Source organism: Anser brachyrhynchus, assembly GCF_964034855.1.
Source record: "Anser brachyrhynchus genome assembly, chromosome: 8".
Classification (NCBI taxonomy): Eukaryota; Metazoa; Chordata; class Aves; order Anseriformes; family Anatidae; genus Anser; species Anser brachyrhynchus.
Genome location: NC_137702.1, coordinates 1,365,631 through 1,389,439, shown reverse-complemented (window position 1 = coordinate 1,389,439; position 23,809 = coordinate 1,365,631). Strand labels below are relative to the sequence as shown.

General features: G+C 38.4%; 1 protein-coding gene across 31 annotated transcripts in view; it reads left to right on the top strand.

The window, feature by feature from the left end:
• Positions 1-23,809, top strand: part of LRRC7 (leucine rich repeat containing 7) — a 181,828-nt gene that overhangs the window by 59,717 nt on the left and 98,302 nt on the right. The window contains exon 1 of one of the 31 annotated variants that reach the window (XM_080601785.1): positions 4-23,776. The exons of the other annotated variants lie outside the window; for them this stretch is intronic. The gene's annotated coding sequence lies outside the window, so the exon portion shown is untranslated. Of the gene's footprint in view, positions 1-3; positions 23,777-23,809 lie in introns of those variants that run through there. 31 annotated transcript variants of the gene reach the window in all.

Genomic DNA, 23,809 nt, shown 5'->3' with positions numbered 1-23,809 from the left:
TTTTTTCCTTAATAAATATTAAGATTCTTGTAATCAGAGCTGTTTAATTGATGCACATGCATAGACTTCATTCTGAAAGGGTGCTAAGCAGCAGTCACTAGATTTTCATTCTAATGTCTAAACAAAAAAGAGGAAAAGAATCATTTGAATGAATTAACTAACAATATAGTACTTGGTAGTGTACAGTGTGTGTCTAGTCTGGAGAGTGCTAAATTGCAAGTTCTTTTAACACTTACCCATTCATTTTAAAACAAATGTTGCTTTTAGAGTATTTCAGCTGAAATCTACTGAAATAAATGACAGTATTGCAGATTTACACAAGTACAGCTGAGAGTAGGTTCCAGCTACACTGTGATTATCGTCTAAGGGCTCAGATATTAGGATATGCTCTCTTCATGAGAAAGAAATACAAGTGTCTTTATGGCCATCAGTCTACTGGGTCAGCTTTAAAACGTAAATGAAAACTTACTTTTCAATGAGTTGTTTCCATCTTGAAATTGAAGGTTTTGTCTTGTTTGATAAGCTTTAAATCTACTTGAAAAGGTTATGTTGCAATTAATTAAAATGCAAGCAAACAATGAACAGCAATCTAAATATGTCAGAAGGGTTTGCTGTATTTTTATTGTTATGGCATTTTGAAGTGAAGTAAAGGAGATTATTTGCAAAGTGGGCATTCAAATAAAAGTGAATTAGGAAGATACAAAATGAACAATAAGCAGCATGCAGCCCTATTGGAACAACCTCTCTAAGGTCTCTGTTGCTTACTTCTGGTAAGATTAGTGTTTTTTTAATATAACTTCCTTCTTTAAAAATGTAACCTATTTACTGGTAGGGTTATATCAGTAAAAAGTGGAGCCTTTCTTTGATATTTTTTTTTTAAACCTCATTTAGAAAGATTTTTTATTTTCCCAAGTTTTACTATTTGTGAAATTCAGCCCAAATATGTTTGGATAATGTCTAGTTCATCTCCGAATTGCTTGGTGAAAGGGATGATCTGAGAAAATCCAGTCTGATATTATACTTATGTAAAAACTTGTTAAAGAACCAGTAACAGATGTCAAAATATGTCAAGGCGAGTGCAGTGGGAGTAGCACTTGGAACACTGTGAACTTCTGCCTGTGCTTTGGTATGCGAGCAATGAATAAACGAAAATATCATAACCAAAAGCAGACCTGGCATCTCTGTTAACAACGTTATATTGGCCATTGGGAATACATAGTTGATTTTCTTCAAACTTTTCCTGAAGATTCAAAAACCGTTTCCTGAGATACGTACTATGTGATATTCTTTGTAAAAACAAATCTAACAGCATAGACGTGTGTAAATGTGTATCTATTAAAGTAGCACACTAGATTCTCCAGGAGTGGAAATTAACGTCACCTTCAGTTAGGACTGTTTGCTTATTTACAGAAGAGAATAAACTTGTGTTATATTCAAGAGATGTAATTAAGGCTGCCTTTGCAGAATGAGGCACTTTCTGTAGTATTTTAAAAGTAAAAAAGGTTTAGGCTGCCATGGTTGAATCTTTTATTTATTTATTTAGTTAGTTGAATCATGCTGAGGAAGCAGATTTTTGCAATAAGCAGGGTGGGATATAAAAACCAATCTTCTCTGAGAGCAAGTCTGTTGTATTAATCAGGTTTTTCCTTAATCCTGCTTCCATGTTCAGAGGAATTCAGAGGCAAAACTGCTTGAATTTAGCAAAAGTAGGATTTCATCCACATCATGGAGCTCTCTTAAAATGTGTCAACATGTTTTTTCGTAACAGTGCTTTTTGTTCTTCTACCAGCATTCCTGAATTCAGGAAGATGAATGAATGTTACTCCTGGTGTACTTGTCTTGAAGTGGGAAGGGAATCTGACCGTGCTGTGCACTGGCATGGGCTTTTGTGCTAATCTCAGATGGGGCTGGGCTTTTAGACCAACATCATGGCAGTAAGCACGTTGCCCTCTGTCCCGTGTCTGGTGCTTGATAGAGTAGTAAAAACTACTATACCGATATGTGCTTTATCCCATGGTGCTGTGATATCAGAACACCTGTCGAGTTGATCTGGCCTGTAGAGGTTTTGGTACGAACTATTATATGATGCATACATTTCATTAGAAATATTTATTACATTTGAAATCAAAATCAAATTGCATCAATATTTTAAACCTTTAACTATATGTCCATGATTACTTTTCACAGTACAGAATATATTTTTATTGTTTTCAATTAACACATTTGTAATTTGGAAAACAAAAATGGGAAAAATGGCATTTCAAAGCTCAAACAACTACAAAACACCTGTCCTAGAACTATAAGGATTCTCTGTACCAAAATCTTGTATTATAATTGTGAGGAAAGTGAACTGAAAATCAAGAGATTTTTTAGCAGCTACCTCTTAGCTTCAGTGATGCTACTTAATTAGTATAAACTTTTACCACTGGATATATAACACTCATCTTTACTGAGAATGTTTTTATGTTTACTCCTTCCAACTCAGTGGTTGCCTTTACTGCTGTCAAATTATGGAGCCATTATCTATCTAAATAGATCTGAGTTCCCCCTGAAATCAATAAAATGATGCCAATTTAGGCCAGCTAAGAGCCCTCTCATTCGTACTGCTTAGACACTGGCTGAATGCAGACACTGGCGCGTGTCTGGTGGAGGGCCACTGGATGATTAAGAGCCTGGAGCATCCTTCCAGCAGGCTCAGGAGGGATGAAAATAAATGTGCAAATACCTGAAGGCAGGGAGTGAAGAAGCTGGAGACAGACCCTTCTCTGTGGTGTCCAGAGAGGGGACAACAAGCGATAGGCACAAACTGAAACGTGAAATTCCACCTGCACATAAGAAAACACATTTTTGCTGTGAGGGTAATGAAACACGGGAACAGTCTGCCCAGAGAGGTGTTGAAGTCTCATCTGCGGAGACACTCAAACCCGACTGCACCCGGTCTTGGGCAGCCTCCTCCAGCTGCCCCTGCCTGATGCCGTGCAGGGTTTGGACCAGGTCATCATGGACATCCCTTCCAACCACAGCCGTTCACTGACTATGACTTCTGACAGCTTTTCCCTTCCTTGCAATTTGGCTACAAAAGCAGGAACGAGTTCTACTTTCCTACGTTAAAAATGCATAGGGAAGTTAGCTATAGTCAGGAGGGATGAAACTGCTGAGAAAAATAAGATAATATTCTGGCATGAGCTGCCAACGGAAATTTAAATCTAAGGGCTTCTATGTGAGTCAATTTGAAAAATACTCTAACAGTATGGCAGAGCTAATGCCATTTTAAAGGCAGCCCTCACTATTCATCTTATCTGATTTTCACAACTCTGGATATACAAAAAACGTGGCTATGTTCCTTAAAAAAAAAAGTTCTACATTATTTAGGAGATTAGTCACAGATTCAAATTATATTTCTGATGTGGATTCATGTAGGTTATCTGTCTCCATATAACTGATAATGCCTTCTATTAGCCAGGCATTAACTGGCTAAGTGACTTTGAGATGTTTCCCCAAACATCTGATAAGCAGTTCTCTCTCTAAGCATTGTCTGTGTCTCATGCAACACATGCAGAGGAAAAATCACAGAACTATGTTATTTGTTTGATGTAGATCATGCTGGAAAGCTAAAAACTTGGTGTTTGTGGCCTTCCCAAAAGCTAGAGCATTTTGAATTGAATTTCAGCGGTGGATCTTACCGCTGCTAGTGGACTGAGTGATCACTGTTGGAAGATCCATAGTTAACGTGCCGATGTTAATAAACCTCACGTTTGCTGGTTCATCCTCGTGATGAAATAATGAGTAAAGGGAGTAAAGAGCGAGGACATCATCTTTGGGTATGTTGTGCTTAATTTCATGGCTCTGTCAAGTAAGGTAGACCCTGGTGTAGGTTCCAGCTGCTCTATTCTTTCTGTTATAGAGACACAAGAAAGTCTTGCTAGGACAGGAAGGATTTGTCATCATAGAAATTACTGTGCAGGTGCTTAGGATTATGAAGCATGTCAGTCAGGGCTGTTTAAAAATACTCATGTGTCTTTTTAGAAAATGTGAAGTGATTTCAGTTCTCTGCCTTTAGATCAGCAGGCACAAACTCCATCTCCTGAAGCGTTAGTAGGGGCATTTCCACCACAGGAAAGTGAATAATCAAACCCACGTTCCCTGCCTCACAGTTAGTAGTACTTTGATCCCTTCCTGACCAGGAACTTTCAGTCTGTCTCAAAGAGAACAGAGTTACGTACACGCTTTCGAGGAAATTCTTGAAGCTGTCAAAATGTGAAGTTGGACAGCTAATTCTGAAATGGAAGTAATTTACCTAAATTATGTGGAAAATGTCAGAATTTAATTTTTAAAAATTGCTTTGAAATGTAGTAATTTTTGTTTCAATTACTTGGTTATTTGTCACTAAAAGTTCAAAATAACATTTGATGTCATTTGAGATTATTTGACACAGCATATGGATGTTATATACATGAAAGTCAAAATATTGTCTTTGTTTCATTTTATTTTATTTTTAAGCCGCTACAAACTGCTACATTTTGCCTTATTTTCTTGGTCAAAGTTTCTCCTGTTTGTGTTATAATGGAACATCTTGACAGTTTGAATCAGAAAATATTGGACACCTTTTGAGTAAACTGGAGGAGCAGCTATTTTCAGTAGTCTAGAAATGTTATCACAGTCTAACACATGGGTGTTAAAAACAGCTGCTCCTCTAATTAGTTCAGAGCGTTTCATTTTTCTACATGACTTGAAATGATAAGCCATGCCATACTGTGCACTGTTACAATTGATACAACGTGAATTAATATAAAACGTACTAAACACGTTTTTAAACAAAGGCTTGGCTCTGAAGTTGGTCTTGAAACTTTGAAAATTGATTTTGAATCAGAAACACTGAGTTTCAGTGACCTCACACAATGTCTTCACAGAATTCAAACAAGAAATTTTGAATGGGGATAAATCTCATATTCTGTGTGCTGACTTTCCTGAAACTTAATGGCATCAGAGATGCTTATTAATGCTCAGTCTGAATGTTTGGAGCACGGTGTTACATTTATTACTTTTGTCTGTGTATGGGAATACAGACACTTGCACAGCAGTATTTTCTGTAACATACAAAAAGTTAATACCACCATTGTTGGAATATTAATCAAATTTGGATTAGATAATGGGAAATTTCACTTTTTGTTCTTCTTAATAGTAAAGGATTAATTGCATTTAACCAGAAATGGAGCCCGCAGCATTGGGGAACTTTGGCTTCAGACTCTTCTTTCCTTTTCCTCATGAAAGAAAGACTTGTATTTTGTGTGACTTTTCACTTCTATTTCTTTAAAGATGAGGGAGCTTCTGTGTGTCCTTTCCATTTCCGCTGGAAATCCACAGGTAACCAGGTTTAACTAGAAAATTTCATGGAACTGTAGGATCACAAAGTGTCCGGTCCAACCCGCTGCTGAAGCAGTCACCTAGGGCAGGCTGCAAAGCAACGTGTCCTGCGGTGTTTCAATATCCCCACAAATGGAGACTCCACAGCCTCTCTGGGAACCGACGCCAGTGCTCAGCTACCCTCACATTAAAGCAGTGCTTTCATACGTTCAGGCGGAATTTCATGTCCAGTGTGTCAGGTGCTCCAGTCCACTAATCATCGTAGCGGCCCTCGCTGGGCTCGCTCCAGTGAGGCCGGGCCTGACCTGTGCCGGGGTGCTGAGGGCTAGGCACAGCACTCTGGGGGTGGCCTCGCAGTGCTGAGGGGGGGAATCGCCTCTCCCGACACGTGAAAATGTTGTGAATTACTGACAATACAGATAAGGGTAGCAAACAAATTACACGAGGCTAAATATGAGAAAAACACAATTTTATGTAGAATGCTTGCATTTTAATGTTTACGGATACATATTAATATTAAAATGTGCATTCAAAAGTATATGTTTATGCACTTCTGAAAGGAAATGTTTACATGCAAAATTCAAACCTTGATTTCATCTGAGAGTTAAGAGCTGAGATTTTGGTTGTGAGTCATCTTTAGTCATAGCAGAGTCTGACATTTCTATTTGGAAAGGGCAAATACTGTACACTTAGGCGGAGGAGTTTGGCCAATTTAAATTTTTTATTGACTGACGTAATGTTTCAGAAGTGGAGGAGAGGAAGAAGTGAACATCCTCTGTTTACCTCCTCCCTTATCTTTGTTTAATATCATGAACTCATGAAGTAATACACAATGCCAGTCTGGCATGTTTTTTCTAGAATCAACTTCACTTGTAAAACATGCACATTGTATATCAATGGGCCACTTGTATACAAATGCAATATCTTAGAAGATCATAAAAGTGTGGGTTGGAATTTAGCTGCTGCCAATGTGCATGAAGTAGGAAAAATATTTGGTATGCTTTTTGTCATGAAAATGCTAGGGAGCCATGGTATATTAGTTATACCGTGCTTCAGAATATTTTTCAACAAGCTTTCTAATTTCAGACGTGTGTCTGTAAGCTGACGGTTCTTTTTAGGAAAACTCCCTTCAAGAGGAAAAGTAGCTCAAGCAAATTTCAAGAAACAACTTGTTCTAAACCAGAATGAACTTCTTTCTCAATCAGACTGACATCCGTGATAATCATCTTCTAAATCCAGAAGACAGGTTCTTTGTCTGCTAAATAATATCTTCTTTCTATCATAGAAGATGACAACATGAAATCCTTTTATTATAAAGGATTCTGTTATAAATTGTCTGTTATAAATTGACGCTCACAAATCTCAGTGCTAGTTCAGCAACTTCCATCCTGATCTCTCTAGAATTTTTCAAACTTTACAGGTTTCTCTGTTACTTGGGTACGTGCTTACGTGTATATATTCTTGACTCAGCTTGCAACCAGTCTGAACTGGAAACAGAGAGTAAGCCACAAATAAGAAGGTAACAGCCCAGGTTCACCACTGTGCAGCTCTGGTACCTGCTGAGGAGCTTCCATCCTGTCAGTCGCGCTGGCAGAGCACGGGAGGAGTGCTGGCAGCTTCCTCTGGCTCATGGGCATGTTTCCCTCGATGCGGCGAGTGAATGGGGAGCAGCAATGGTTAAAATACTGTGGGAAAGGAGCACACGGGAGATTTCACTTTACAGTGTCTGTTCCCCAGCTTTTACTGATATGTTGTCACCCATTCTTACAGGCTAGCTACTTACACAGAGTATTTTCTACACATTGGTTTGTAAAACTGTTTTCATGGCATTTTTCCTCAAAATACCTTTCAGGCTCTAGTATCCAAAGTAAATAACCAATTACATGTGGCTTCTCTGGTTTAAATATCTAAGGCAGTTATTCGTAAACCTTCCGTACTCTTTGCCTAACGCCAGGAAGTGGACAGGTATGTAATGGCTTGTAGATTTTTGCTAATGAAAATAAATGTACCAGTATGTTACCGGAATATCTTGTTACTACCAACCCTGTCATTTCCGTTTTGTCTGTTTGTTTGCCCGTGCTGTGAAATCAGATTGCAAAGTTTTTGGAATGGGGACTAAGCTCCATCATTTTTGACTAGCCCCATTTGACTCTGACCTCTGTACAGGGCATTTAAGATAGATATGCAAAGTTTGATACTTGTCTTGTTCCTGAATGTTTCAATATCTGGACATAAAGTTAGGGAATTGATTAGCTTGTCTCAGTTTTTATCAGAAACTGATGACACAGCTGCAAACTTTCTCCTGTTATTTTTGTTATTTTTTTAGATACCTCTATTTACATCAAACAAGTTAGTAAAAAAAAAAAAAATCCTTTTAACTTTTTATGATACAGAAATAAGGCCAGGTGCATGAGCAGAAATGTCTATTTTTTAGAATTTAGCAAAAGATTTCGTAATATTAGAATGAACACTGTTACGCTTGTTCTTTCATTTATAACTGCCAATTTAAGGTAACCTAAGAGACTAATTGGAATTGGTCCTTTGATACACTGAATATTAGATCTGGATGTTGTCAATATACAAGAGATAAAATTCAACAAGCCTTTCCCTTTGTTATTATGATCTCCAGCTTCATCACAGTAGTTAGCTTCAACCTGAAAACAGGACTAATTCATGATTCATGTTTGATTTGATAGGATTAAAACAAATGAATAAATATGTCAGAGATTACTTGGAGCCAAAAAGGCAAGACTTTAATTTAAAAAATTATGTCAAATTTTCAGTTTTATTTAAATGTAAGTAATTTAATAGCTTTCATCAAAACATCTGTCTACTGATAAGAAATGGTTATGCTAAGAGCAGAGTAGGATGTGCATTTGAACACATTTAGGATAAATGGTATTTGGTGAAGACATTTAATGAAGTGAGTGTCATTGAATATGTTGGAGAGGCACAGATCTCAGATTCACATTTTCTTACTTAATGAAGTTTTTTGAACTGTACATTATCTGCATACATACTAATTATATTTCATATTTTCAAAAGGTTTTTAACATTGAAAAAGTTTTAAATTAAAAGTAATTCCAGAATGGTTTTGGCAGCTGTCAATAACCAACTGTTTGAATCTCAAAATATTGTCTTAGAAAGTTAACAAGCAGATGAGCAGGCTGGAAGTTGTAAGCATCCAAACCACAAAACAGGAGCAATTTATTTTAGGGACTGAATTTCATAACTAGGAAGGAATTAATTGTAAAATATGTGTACAGTGTTTTGGATTTTTAAGCTTTAATTTGAAGAGTAAAGGGAGTAATTACATAATACATTGTAAATAACTATCTACAATATATCTACAAATATGATATAAACCAACCAAACATTCAAAATTGCTAAGGTAGAGGTTGTCAGTTTTCTGTCATTGAGCAGGCAACAAGCATGTTTAGGAATATAGTTTATGTCTATTTACTGTTACTCCATAACTCCATTTACTATTACTCCATAACCATAGTTGCTAATGTCTTTTTGTTCCTTTTTTTTTTTTTTTCTGAGGCTCATAACAATGCAGATAGCTTTTAGAAGAAGCAGGATATGTTTCATCTCCATGAAAACTTTTCCCAGGCTGCTGCATTATGTAATGAAAGAGGACACCTGATAAAAAGGAGAGCTTTAAATGTCCTTCGTCTAAATTCTTTTCCCTAGTCTCACATATTTTCAGTGTATGAATTGAACTTCTGAAAGAAAACCTCTGAATAAACCAAATCACAGAACCTTAGAGTTACTGAAATGGAGAAGCAGAGAGTCTCTGGTCCAACTCCTTGTTCAAAACAGGGCTGGCTTTGATGCTAAATTAGGCTGCTCATCCTCTTGTGTATCGTCAGAGATGAAGTTTCCTCAGACTCTGGCCCACCTGTTCTAGTGCTGTACCATTTGTTACGGTGACTTTTTTCTTGTGTTTAGTCAGAATTTCCCGTGCTGTTACTTGCATCTGTTACCACTTGGCCTTTTCTTGTGCACCTCTGAAAAGAGCCGAAGTCTGTCCCCTCTGTAATCCCCCCGCCTGTCGTATGTAGAAGGCAGCAGTGAGATTACCCTGGGCCTCCTCTCTTGGGGGCAGAGCATCCCCACCTCTCTCAGCTTCTCTGCTTATGCCATACTCCAGATGCCTGGCCGCACTGCTGTGCTAGGCTTGGGGAGCCCACGACAGCTATACATGACTTCATTTCCCTGATAGAGAAGCCATTTCGTGCATTACTTTTTATTGCTGTATTTATGTTTTTATATTATGGTAAAGGAAAAAACTAAAGTCAGTTTAAATTACAGCACTTTAGAAAATTTGTTTCGTTTATGCCTTAGATCACCAGATAATGTCAAAAAAAGGTTCTGCAAGGATGAATGTTTTTGATGACTTCATAAATTTCTTCTGCTTCTTCTGAATTTCCTTCTCCAGTTAGATATGTATCTATTCTGTAAAGTTCATACCTATAAATGAGCCTCTCGGCAAAGGAGTAAGTAGGTATAAATAGCCTCTGAATGATTTTAGGTCAGTTATTAATAGAGTATGAATCTTAGAAAAAATGAAGGTCTACAGGAACATTCCAGTAGGGCTCACCAGGAGCAAGAAACCATTTGACTGGAGATGGAGTTGAAGAGTTTAGGTAACAGATTAAAAGATGAGGTGGTAAGCCATAGTAGGATGTCATAATTCACCAGGAAAGTTCCTTTTATCCTATACTTCTCTGCCTCTCTGTTTTTATTCGTTAAGAACAGTGGCATGGACTGTTAGGATGTTGTTCATATTTCTGATACCATCTGTTTTCCTTGGTGGGAGGGAGGAACGGGATTCATTCCAAGCTGTTCCAAATGTTTTTTCCTCATTCAGGCTGAAATTCAGATGTTCGTGTTCAGTTTCTAATGCGGTTCAGTGGCACTTACAGTACTGTACTCTGGGCAGTCTTGATCCATATGTCACTTGACCCAGCAAAGCTGTAATCACCTCTTTATAGAGATAAAAAGGTCTGTGGCAGTTGCTATGAGATCAAAGTACAGTGGTTCATCAGTGAAGCTATCATTGCATCCCTTTGCTGGATTTGCAATTTACTCTTTCTTGTGTATTGACTAAATGCTTTCCTTCAGCCACATGTTCGGCTTTTGTTCCCATTCTCCGCTACCTCTAGCTGTTCCTGCTTGCTGTCTCTCTAATCATCGTGACTGCTGGTGATTTTTCATGCATTTCCAAATTCTTTCATGTCCCATTCCAAATACTCTTATTTTCTCCCGCATTAAAATAATGGACACTGTCCCGATCTTGTTCTTGCAGCCATCCTCTTGCCTGTCCTCATTTTCAGATCAATGTATTTTTTCCAACAGGCTGCTGACACTCTGACCAAAGTGATATTCTTTTTCTGTGATTTCAGTCTTCAGTTATGTGTCTTCAAATCTCTGAACCTCAGAAGAGGCTGGGAAACTGGCTCTAAAGCTTACGCCTGAATAGTGCTCCCCAGTACTTTTTGCTGGCTTTTGCAATGTCTTCTGCAGAAGGGTTTTCTGCAAGTCCCTCTCTTGCACGACAACAGGGTGTGAAACTGTCAAAACCAGTGTAGCTGACAGCTGGAAAACAGTGGATATACTGAACGACCTGAAAGGTGGCAATTAGAGTTAAATGCTGTTCTTTGTGTGTAGCCACCCAAACCATGAGCAGTAAGGATTCTGTTGGTGGTGTCTCACAGTCCCAGGTCTTCTGGTAGCGGTTAAAAGCTAACCTTCCTTACCACTCATTAGGTGGAGTTAAATACGTAGATTGTTATGAGAATTATTTTAAGTCAAGTTCTGATAGGATGGGTTTGGTTTTTTTTTTTGCCTTTTTTCGGCTATGTAGGGAAATAATTTTTATTTTGGCATTATGGAACTCAAAGAAGAAATGTGCGTGATTGATCTTAGCAGAATCATCTCCAAGTTACAAGAGCTGGTTACCTGTAGAACATTAGTAAATGCATGATCTCTCATTTCTTTTCTTTAAGTTCAGTGTTGTTCCGTGGTCACCCAGAGCTAAGGACTGCAAGTTCAGTGTATGGGTTGTTTATTTTTCATGTGGACATCCATATCCATACAGCAGCCCTTTCCGTTGCCTTCCCTGAGTCACATAAAAATAAGCCATATAGAGACTGAAAAGCGACTAAGCATCTTTCAATTTGTGTGTATTACAAGCATGTTATAAATCTCTCAGTATAATTTAGCATTAAAGTCTTCTGGTGGGTCAGGCGATAGCAAAGAAAAAATGTCAAATACAGAAGGACACTTGAGCAGGTACTGTGGGCTGTGTCCTGCTGTGCTGTTCATGTGGAGAAAGTTATCAATACAGGATTTTCACAGTTACCAGTAGAAAGTTGCAGGAACAAACTGCTGAAATCATGAACTGCCTAGATTAAATTTATAAAACTTTCGAGATAATCCTTGATTCTTTTGCTTACATTGTAAGAATGACAAATAGGGTTTATTCGGTTTGATTATGGAAAAAGGCAAATCAAATACTACACTGACGCAGTTCAGGAGAACTTGCTAAATCCTCATAAAATGCAACTGCTTGAGTGTTGCATTCTGAAGTAGATTAAATGATATTATTGACTGCTTCTGTAGGAATTTAAAGAATTTATAATGTTCCTGGACATTTAAAAATGTGATTAGGAGTATATTTTAACATCTCGACAAAAAGTGGTATGAATATTATGGCATCGCTGTAATTCAGTCAGGTCTGGGCATGTCTTTTCACTGCTGATTGGCGTTAACCTAGTACCTGCTTCAGTGGAGTTTTTGCCCTGGCTTCTAGTTGTCCAAATGATTTTAATAGCCGATACCTAGTACAGAAAACATGCCCATTAAAATACCATGGTGTTGCTAATTCAGTCAAGGACAACAAATTCCACATTTCACTTTTCTCTAGCTTAAAACTACGTGCCTCTAGGCCGTGTTTGTTCTCCTTTTTTTTTTTTTTAGCCAGAGCAGATTGTACAATGGAAGTTGTATGGCTATTTATAAATCGCTACCAAAAGGCCATCACTGTTTATATACAGCTAAGACTTAGTTTAGCAGGTGGGTGGATGCTAAAATTTTGCTTAGTGCTTTGTCCACTTTTTTTTTTTAATCTTATTTCAGGCTGTGAGAAATTAATTTGGACTTTTAGTATTCATTGTGCTTGCTCAGGGGAGGTATCGCAGACTTGAAGAACGTCTGCTAAACTAAATGAGCTGAGACAAGGAAAGACCTTATGTCTTGTAAGAATGAATAGTTAACAATTTAATTATGACCACCAGACAAAAGCATGAATAAGCAAGGCAAATACTAAGGAAAAACAAAACAAAACACAAGACCACAAAACAAAACAAAGAAAATCATTGTTGCTGCAGGGAGAGAATGGGCCAAAGAGCTTGAATCTTCCAGTGCTGGTATGGTCACACCTCTAATTTCTGATGAAATGGGATGAAGCCCTCCATTAAGAACCAAGCCTCTGTATTCCTTGGGTGGAACAGTTCTGGCTGATGGTCCCAGTTTACAGTGAAAGCAATAAAATTCTCTTCAGAAAGTTATTGCTAAGATTGCATAATTGGGCATTAAAGTTCTGATTATACTTTACAAACTCCAGGACTTTGTTAAAAACCTGACATTCCAATGTACTGAATTTCAGTGTTTGACAGCTCAGCTGTGAGAATTTTTTAGAGAACATTTGTACCATAAGAACAGCATGTTAATTGACTAAAAAAAACTGGGACAGATTAATCATGGGAGGGAGCACTGTACCTAAGAGAATGTAGTTCTAGAGCCCTCTGCTGATGAAAACCTTTAGAAATACATTTATTTTTTTTTCAAATGCCCTGTTTTGAATAGCCTGCATTATTCTTCCCATAGGTTTCCAACCACTAACTTGAGGTGGAATAAATTTGCACGCTAAGGTGCTGACCGGGAAGGGAGCCTAAAGGACTAGCTTGCTCCAGAGCCTGAAGTTTCACATGGCGAAAGATGAGGGGAGGTGGCTGCTTCTCGTTAGCAGGGGTGTCTCCTGGCGTAGCATTAGCATGTGGATTTGGCAGGGATGTCTGGTTCAACAGTGGGCGTGACGGCAATGGAGGCTGGGTATTCTGCAAAAAATAACCAGGGAATGGCTGGGTAAAATTGCTTTATCTGTTGGAATAGTAGAGAGAATAGACGTAAGCCCGAAAATTCGGGCCCGACAATTAGCCCTCCTGTTCTGCTGGGCTCCCCGAGCTCCCAGGCAGCAGCGGCCCCGCAGCCGGAGGCGCTGGCGTGGGGCAGGGTGGTGGCGTGGGCCCCGCAGGGGGCTGGAGCAGGGACGGCCCCGCGCTGCCCAAAAAAGAAGACATCGGTTTGATGTGGCGCAGGGTGCTTTCCTGATCTCAGTTCCGGATGATGGGGCAGTGGACAGTGGCAAAACATGTTTAAACGACAAACAGAGAAAACTGGAAAATGCATTGACGTGTCAAAACCTGGCCTGCAGAAAGTGAGAATGTGCCACCCACAGCTGTCCTTAGGAAAGGGAAAGCAAATTGTAAGAAATCATTTACCAGAAATGATTAATTCCAATTACTTGTGGTGTCTTTTCCTAGTCTTAAATATTCTTGGTGTGTATTCAATGAACTGCGATACTTACTCATGAAATATCAGTAAATAAGTTTGCTCGTTTGCCATGGCATCATTAACTTTGTCCAAGAGTCATATACCATTTCTGCATCGGTCTGCATCTTCTCTTGTGGTGTTTCTTGTTAGGCCTTCCCTTAGGGTAGCTTCCCAAGATTCCTTCCTGCCACAGAATTTGAACTTTGCAAGAATTTAATGAGAAATCAGTTTGGTTGGGCGGAAAGAGAATGCTCTGCAGAGATACTTCCTATGTATGCGTTCATCTAAAAGAGTCATAGCTCTGTAATTACGTAATACAATATAGTCCTTACTGAAATAAAAGGAACTTTTCTAGTATAAATATATTTTAAGCTCTGAAGATGAAATGCAATCCCTGAGTTCTGAAGGCTTTTAATCGAGGGTGTTTGTGCTTGGTGCGTCACTGCTCAAGGGTAATGATGGAACTAATTGGTGTTGAGGGTTCAGATTTAATTACTTGATTCTACCTAAAAATATGCAAGAGGGAATTGTGGCAGCTACTATACGCGTTGAAATACAAAGGAGATGTACTCAGGTATTCGTAGGTAGTGAGGTATTTGTAGAGATGAATGCCTGTTTAGATGACAAATTGCATTCTTGTATTTGAGTAACCAATTTTCATGGGTAGTTTTGAGATTGCACTTGTGCTGGCATTTTGGTATACAGGCTTTTGCGTTTTGATAATCGGATTTATGAACATACATGTAAGCACATTACAGCATTAGTGGATATGGTGAAAGAAATAGGGAGCAACGAAAAAAAATTAATCTGTAGCAGGGAAGGGGGATAGAATGATGAAAGAAAGAGGAACTGATGGCAATGATGGATTTTTTCTTTTCAAAATGTAAGGTCTGTAGAGAGAAGGGGGAGAGTAAGGCGGGGGAAGAGTTTTTGGTTGCATATGAACAATGGTAGAAAGGTATTTGGGAAACTGTTTCTAGGTGGAGTTTCAGTGATCGAGTACGCTGGCAAGAAACCTCTTGCTTTTTTTTTGGGGGGGTGGGGATTGCCAATTTTCTATTTTTCAGAAAGCAAAAGGTTTTTGAAAAAAAAGTTTGTAGGCACGTGTTGAACATTTACCATGGTAGCAACCCGTATTTTCTGGGCAGTTTGTTACATGTTTTTCAAATGTAACCTTGTTTTGGACATGTCAAAAATCATCTTAATCTCCTTCTATTTTGGACTTTGGTAATATCTGCTGCGATGTGACTGTATCTTACACATGCTGAGCAGGGTGGCAGTGAGAGGGGAGAGAGACCGCCCTTGTCCCAGCACACCTCTGCCTGGGCTCTTTCAGGAGATCAGCTTTTGTTGTGAGTCATAGTTGTCCCTGTTAATTAAAACTTTCTTTTTCTAACTGCAGTTTGGAGTTGCACATTATTATCTCTGGAACTTTCATTCCGCAAGCTCAGCAAAACGAATACAGTTTTCCCGTAGTAAGCTCCTGCTAAGCTGATTAATATGTCACGAATAATGCAGACAGATTGTGATGTAAAGCGCTGGAAAGTAATTGGGTATTCTGTACGATCCCTTTCCTCTATGAGGAAGAAAACCAGACTTAATGAAAGTCATATTTAAATAGCAATTTGTTTAGTTAATGTATTTAGCAGGTAAATTATGTTTTCTATACTATTCCTTTGGATAGCAGTTCTGGCCTTCATATTGGCAGCAAAAACCATAAGGCAAGAAGTAAAGCATATTTCATAATAAATTACATACCAAATCATCTTTTAAACTAACGGATTACTTCAAGTAAAAGCTGAAATAAATCAAAGATCTAAGCTTAAATGTAAATTTCCCAGATTCCAGAAAGCACACTTTATAAATTAGGTTATTTCTCTTCTTGGTTTGTTGGCATTCTCTCCTGCTTAAGTATCTGTACAGTGGGGCATCAGACTGTAGTTTCTAGTAGTTAAAAGCATAATTATTAATTTTCAACATTTGCTACTGGTATGCAATGAATTGTTGAAATGCTGACAGTTCTTGTGCAATATCAAACCGAACAAAACTGGAATTTTCCATAAGGTTATGCAAAAACTGTTTTTAGGGAGAATAGGATACAGTTTTGAAAAGAAAAAAAAAAACAAAACAAAACAAAAAAACCTTTTTTGCTTTCTCTAAACTGCCTTTTCTAGGTGCAATCGGTGCCTAAGGTTAAGCGCATCCATAAACATTGCCTCAGAAAATCTTGATTATCAATTTCAAGGCAAGACCGATAGTAAACTTTCATTGATATCTATGAATATCTTTGTTGAAAAGGTACAGACTTGATCCTTTGTCACGGAGCGTTTAAAGTTCTGGTTATTCAAATTCATTGAAAATTTGCAAAATTAATTCTGCCTTAAATTTTATTTTATTTTATTTTTTTTGGAAAATCTCCCAAATCTCATGACGGTCAGTCAGAAATGAGGTCCCAGACCTCGAAAGGTTCCCTGCTTTGACTCTCGAATACGCTGCGACCTCCAGCCTTCAGGGCCAATTCAGACACTCGGTCTTGTGCGAGCACCTTCGAGACGTGCGTGGTTCTCTGCTGGGGCGTCTGGAGGGTGCTGCGCCCGTCCTCCCGGGAGGCTGGGAAGGAGCGGTGTGCCTACTGCGCGCCGCTGGAGAACCCCGGCATGAATTTCGGATGAAACTCACGCTGAGTTTCCTACAAGGCAGAGCTCAGGTGTCTTAGAGGTCTTCTCCATCCCGGATGGTTCTGTGATTCTGTGGTGTGAACGTGATAGAAGGGCGAGCAGCAGAGTTAAACACTAAAAGCTGGATGAAGAGGGCACAGCTTGTACACGCAGATATAATTTTTCTGCAGTTTTTAAGAGATCTAAATTATTCATAGTGCTGTTTTTATAAATGAAAAGTTGTACTGCAAATTAAGAGGACTCTGAGTGCTTTGAAGATCCCTAATTATTTCAATGATTGAGATTGAAAGTGGACACAATGTAAATCTCCTAAAGAGCGCACACAATTAATTAAAGGAGGGAAGAGAAAAGAAAAGTGCATGTCTAGCCAGTGCTAGAGGAATATCAGCGAGGAAAGACTGAAGGAAAAGTAAGGATTTTTTCTTTTTTAATTCCAACCACATGCTCAGCTTTGTTCCATTTTGTATTCCTAGTCCCTATTATCAAATCTCTGTTTCAGCAGAGAAAATATAACGTGAAATTCTGCCCTGTATGAATGGGAAAGCTCCCAACGTCCCCCTGGGGTCAGAGGAGTACCTTCCGTACTGTCTGTGCCTTCAGCAGCTGTAGAATCAGAAATCGGGCTAAATGCTTTTGTTTAGCAGAACAACTGCTTTATGGGATCCGAAAAGAAAAGCGGTACTACCATCTGCAAGGCGTGGTAGAGAGGAGGGAATGGCACCAGGAAAAGAAATAGTGGCCGAGGAATTTGGGCTCCAGCCTCCCCTTGCGATCAGCCAGCTGTGCCGTCAGGGTTTAAGCTGGCACTGTGAAGGTGAGGGGTACGGGGGTGGTCCTAACGGGTGGCCCCGCGGGGTCGCAGGGGGCTTGGCTCCCTGCCTCTGGTAGCCCAGGTGGGATGGGGTGCGGGGGCCGGCTCCTTGGGTATCGCAAGGAACCGTGCTCTGCTTCCGTCTCCTCTGGTGGTGGTGACTTCTTGGAGAGCTAGAAAGGGGTGATGGAGGCTGGGCCTGCTACCGAGGTTGGCGTATTTGTGATTTCCAAGCTTGACAGCGTAACACACTGCAGAGAACCAACATATTAGCATATTAATGTTGTTGATTATGCTGATAATAAGGGGAAGAAAAGGAACAGAAAAATCATTACTTATCTGTGATGTATGACAAAGAACTCAGTGAAGCGAATTGTCTGCTGTTTGAATATAATTAATATTTTCTGAACCCTCTGGCAAATGTTACCGTTATTACTCATTTCAGCCTTGTAATGCTCTCATTCACACTTCTGTGTTCTTTATTCTCGGGATCTCTCAGTAACTTTCTAGCACTACCAGATTACTTGTACTCTGCAATTTCTTGCAGAGTTTTCTGAATGAAATTTCAACAGCGAGAGCATTTTATGTTGATACCTTGTCAGGTAGTGTGGGCTGGTCCTACAGTCCTCATTATCCGTTGTTTTTCTTTCTGAACGTGGACTCAGATCACAGACCATGGCAGCGCACCAGGAACTGAGACCTCCCTGAGATAAGAAGTATGTGAAGGGAGTGTTACATCAAACACTTGTTTGGAAGTAAAATAAATTCGTCTCTAATATATATTGGAAAACAGAAAAAGTGCTTTATATAACCAGTTACAGAGGCAAGTTCTGGAGTTCTTTACAGTAACACTTTACTACCTCTTTTTTCATATATCTACTTGGCACTTTTGAAAAAGGTATCAGAGAACTATTGTTGGCTTCTAAAAATTTAAGTTCCCTTCAATGCTTTAAAATTATTATTAATAATGAAGATGTTCAAGATCTTAAAGAACCTGCATGTGTGGGGCAGATGCCCTGCAGCGGCGGTGTTAACACACAGGAGTCCTGGGGAACTTGCTCTAGAAGAGCCGGCTTTAGGCTGGGTGAAGAGAATCAGTGCTGGCTGATATCAGGCAAAGATGTGAATCCCACAGCTTCTTAAAATTGTCTTACCGGTGCTTTCTGCCCTGTTTTGTTTACCACTGCTTTCTACCCTGTTGTTTTTTGTGTTTTTTTTTTTTAGCATGCGTATCAATTTGAAGTTTTGTAGGTCCAAGATGATCAAGAGAGCTCGTTTTATAATTGCAGTCAAATCTTTCAAATACTCAATTTGTAAATTCTTGGTTTAAATGGACTATTAACAAGAAATCTAGTGGCTTCCAAAGGCAATTTGAAACTGGTTTTCATGTTACAAATCTTTCAAATTGCTTGCCCGGTAATTGCCACTTGCAAGGTTTTTTAATGCTGTTAATGGTGAAGTAAAACATATTGAAGATACCATTTTGCACCATTTAGGATAAAACTAAACCAACTAGGTAAAAATATGTTCAGAGAAATTACTTTTATTTGCTGTTTTTTTTTTTTTTAAGTGAACTTTGACTTACTTCCTGAGCAAAAAAGGAAAATGGTTCCTTCTGAAGGAGTGTAGGCCCACTGTAGCAGGAAAGGTTTCTGAGAACAACAAAATTCTTCTATATTGTGTCTTGCGGAAAAACTTCTCTCCTACTCTTTCAAGACAACTGAAGTTTGTCAAGGTAGTTTGTTCCATCTTTAAATCAAAGTTTTGTGAGCCATACAACAATTTTCTTTGTTTATTTAGGTAAGGAGAACTTCTCTCATGATTACCAAGAAACAGGGATTAGTGGGTTTACTGCACAAAAGATCCATTAATTAAAAAGAGATTAGATTTTATTCTAATTAATTTCCATGAAACTACTATTTTCCTTAGATTAGGAATTCACTTTATAAGAGAATAAAATGAAGATAACAATAATGAGATGCTTGCTTAAGCTGATAAATAGCAGTATATATTTATGCTTCTTTCATAGTTTCTTTAATCTAATTCTAGAAAGGATGTACTTTTAAAAAAAGATTTTAGAAAATAGGCCATAACATTTTAAAGCTTTTTTGGGGGGTGGAAATGTGTTTGCTTTTCATTTTGTTATTCTGAATTGTTGAGTAATTGTGCATCATATTTTGTTATGAATGTAGTTGTTTAGAATTATTTATTAGTTAAGAAGATAATGAATTTCCTTAAGCAGAATTCCAAATAAAGAAATAAATAAAAATAAAAGATGTACATGTCATCCTAGTTCTTCTGTGTTTGAAAAATCTACCTGCTTGCACTGCCTTTGCAGAACAAAGACTTCATAGCTTTCCAAGTTGCTGAGGGTATCTGTGTGGTCTGTTGAATACTGTTGAAAACTTAGTTTTCTTACATGTGCGACTGAATAGACTGCCTCATCCCTGAAATGTCTTGAATTTTGACTGTAATATAAATCTTTTATATTGTATAGGACTTAATATATAGCATGCGACTCATGCTGAGCAATGACCTCAAATACTCAGCTATTACCAAATAAAACTTGGTCATGCTGAGCGACGACCAAAATACTCAGCTATTGAGGATCACATTTCTTTCACTGGTTTAAATGGGGATAAGTACTAAGCACTAGTATTTCTCTAAGGAAGTAGGAAGACTTTCTTTATCACTCACAGGCATTAAGGAATTTTATGAAGCAGCAGTGTGTATGGTGACAACCTCCCAAATCCAGGAGTTTGGCTTCCTGTTGACTCTTCTTGACTTGGGTTGGGTTCCCAACGACCTTAAGTAGCAATCCTCTCGTAGTAACTATCAGAACAAAAGAAAAGCTTTGTGAAAATTATGAAGAACTAAAATGTAGGTAAGAAAAGTATAATTACCAAAGCTGGAATTAGTCTGGGGTAGAAATTAATAATACTGAAATTTGTGAAGGGTTTAAAAAGTCATTAGTCCACAGGGCATGAAATTTTACTTCCTTCAGTTGTATCACAGGTCTTGTAATTCTATACTGATGCTTTCTGAAATGATTGCAAAGAACAGTGTGAAAGGGCCTTCCCCAGGGGACTTTTAGCAGGGTTTTCCAGCAATATTGTTTGTTTTAATTACAGAGGATATATAAAGGAGCAGACTATGGGCACATGCAAAATCACTTCTCACCAAAATATAATAAATTTTGTGCTTTCCTCTGGTCATTCTTCCAGAAAGTGTTCTGTAAGCACAGGTTTCTTTAATAAAGTTACTTCACACTATTTTTTGCTGCAAATTCTTAGCAATGCACCATAATTCTGGTTCAAATACCTTCCTTATTCTAGTATTGATCTTTTCTTAAATAGAGATTTCTAGAGATTGCTGGTCTATCCAAATAGCATTCTGTTTCTTTGTTTTCTGAAGATGACAGTTCCAACAGATAACCAAATAATCCCAACAAATTACTTTGACATAAAAATCATGTCTTATCCTAGCCTTTGAGGAAGGCAATGTAATTAAATCACTCTTGTTTAGCGTTTGCATTTATTTCCTAATTTTTAAAAACAATTTTCTATTGAATAAGAAATTACAGAGATTTTTATGGACTATAATAATAGAAGTACTTTTGTATAAGCAAAAAAAGCATTTTTTTAAATGTTTTTGCTGTTGTAATTGCTATTCTTAGTACAGTTCTATCACTTCATCACTATTTGTACATTTTCTAGCTGTTCCATTACACTGTTATTGTTCTGGGTTTCTGTTAAAATGGAATGTGAGGTTTGTTTTATGTGTTTGCCTACAGTAGAGGAGAATAATGCAAAGCTAAGTGCTTTGTAATGCCTATGGGAAGAATGTTTTTCTGAATAGTTTTTGAAGTACATGTCACTGTTCAATTGTTCATTATCTTCGAATGCCTTGAAAAGCTACAAATAATTTGATATTCCAAGGGCATCTATTTGTATTGTGTCATGGTCTGAAATATGCAGTTGCAAATGCTGCTTCCTGTGCTTGAATACAAAGAGGCTGTGCAGCTTGATAGCTAATTTCATTTTTCTCGTGAAAGACTTATTCTGTGCCCAATGCTTTTACAATTTTCATCTGTTTTGATCTTGTACACCCAAGTGAGCCATTTGGGATGATTTCTGGAACCGAAGACACGGTGCTAGTTGGTGTCAGCGGTCAGGCACACCCTCTCTGGCCTGGCACGGATGCTGGCCATACTGGCAAGGTGGAGAAGGTGGATTGCCGCGAGGCCTCTGCACCGCCTTCCCTGCGGCCGTGACATCTGCTTGGCGCACAGAAATGGGCGAAACCCCTGATCTGAGAGGGAACTGGGTTAGAGGGACAAGGGAGGGGGCAGGCACAGCGCGGGTGCCACCACTTGCGTGCGGTGTGCGTGCTGCCTCTCCCAACTGGGAGCACTTCTGGGGAGGTGGCCTTTCTCCGCCGGGACTGGGTCTGGAGCAGGGATCTGGGACCTGTCCTTCCCTGTGTGTTTGAAATCACCCAACAGATTTGAAGCTAAAGTGGGAAATTAGGGGGAATACTAAAATAATCATTTCTTTATCACAGGAAATTATAAGTGCCAACCAAGAAACAGGATGGGCATGAAATGTGACAGGGGATCCAGTGCTCCTGGTGTGAGAAATTTAAATGAGGAATGTTTACAATTGAAGTTCACGGATAAAGTAAATTTGAGTGCCATGTTACATCCCAAAATCTTCACTGTTTTTTTTTTCTTGTGTGTGTTCTTCAGTGGACTATCCCACTGCTAGAACTCAAATAAAATGTTAAGATATTGTCATTTATTAGCTTGAAAATGAATTGCTTCTTTTTCTGTTCCTGTGAGTATTCTACTTTTATATTTTCAGAATTTTATGTATGCTTTATTATGAAAATGTTTTCATTGCATCAGCTGACTGTAATTAAGCTAAGTTTTATGTTATCCAAGCAAACTTGGCATTGGGTCAAGCTAAATTACGAAATTACCTTTTTCTCTGTGTTAAGCTTTACCCTTGAGCCAAAACCAGCCAACAGAAACGTGTTGGCACTGCCCAGTGAATAACCAGCTGCACTCTGATTTCACTGCTGTTCTTCCAGCGTCTTGGTCTCCTTGAAAACATGAAAAAACAGTATTTTTTCTGGCAGTATTTGTATGCCTGTCTCCTTGGGATTGCTAGAGGCAGATTAAGAGCTAATAAAATTTAAACAAGGAAATACAACATTTGAGTATTTTACTTACCTTTGAAATAACAATGTATTACATGATATAAAATTCCTGGAGAACCACAAAAGGGGCATTATCTGACCAATGCTTTTTTTTTTTCCATGTTACGTTTCAGACAAATAATGGCTTAAGCAACAACATAAATTATCTATACTTACATGCAAATATAGCTCAGCTCAGTGAACAGGGAGCGGTCCAGGATCAGAAATGACTTGTTTCCCTTCAGTTATACTTACATGAAACTGGATTTCTTGCATTTGAGAAGGTGCTTTTTCTTGTAATTGATGAGAAGACAAAGGAGAGCACAAGTTGACACTATGTGCTATAATTTGTGCTGTTTTAGCAAGAAATGTTGCGTGACTGTATTGTTTATGGATTTTTTGCATGAATACATGGTTGCTTTTTCACTGGCATCCCATTAAAAAGGATCCCAATGAGCTTTGCTTTGCTTGGACTGATTTTGTACATTCTTTTCATAAATGTAACTCAAAACCTTGTAAGTAGTTTAAAAAACAGGAGATGAGGGTTTAGCCCTTCTTGGCTCTATGGTGATATGTTTCAGAACAGCCTGATTTATTTATAATCTGGTTAACATTACATCTCAAACAGATATTGACATTTTTAGAAGTTGAGACTCCTTGATGTGTATAAAATCTACTTATTGAGTGTTCTCTCAATTCAAAAGTAGTTATAATATTCTGCTAAAAAAATACTAAGATGAAACTTACTCATAAGAATTAGATGTGCATGTACAAATTGTGCGTGCAAGGAAAATCTGCAGAGCTGACACCTAGATTTGAAGCTAGGGAACAGACTGTGGTGAAATTTCCCAGCAGTGTGTTCTGCTGCAGAAAAATTAATGGGATTTCTGCTAAGTCACTTCCCTGAGCTTCCACAGCCTGAGAGAGCAGGAGAGAAGCAGGAATGCCAGGTAAACAAACTGTTGGCTTTCTGTTATTGTAGTTTCGTAACCAATTAAGTTTCCATATTCTTTTCTTTATTTGTATGGTCAAAAAGACAAGCAATATACTCCACCAATAACTGTGGAAAGCCAAGGAATTCTGTTGATTTCAGAGAAACGAGGTACAATTGTGCATTTGTCACGGAGAATCAGAA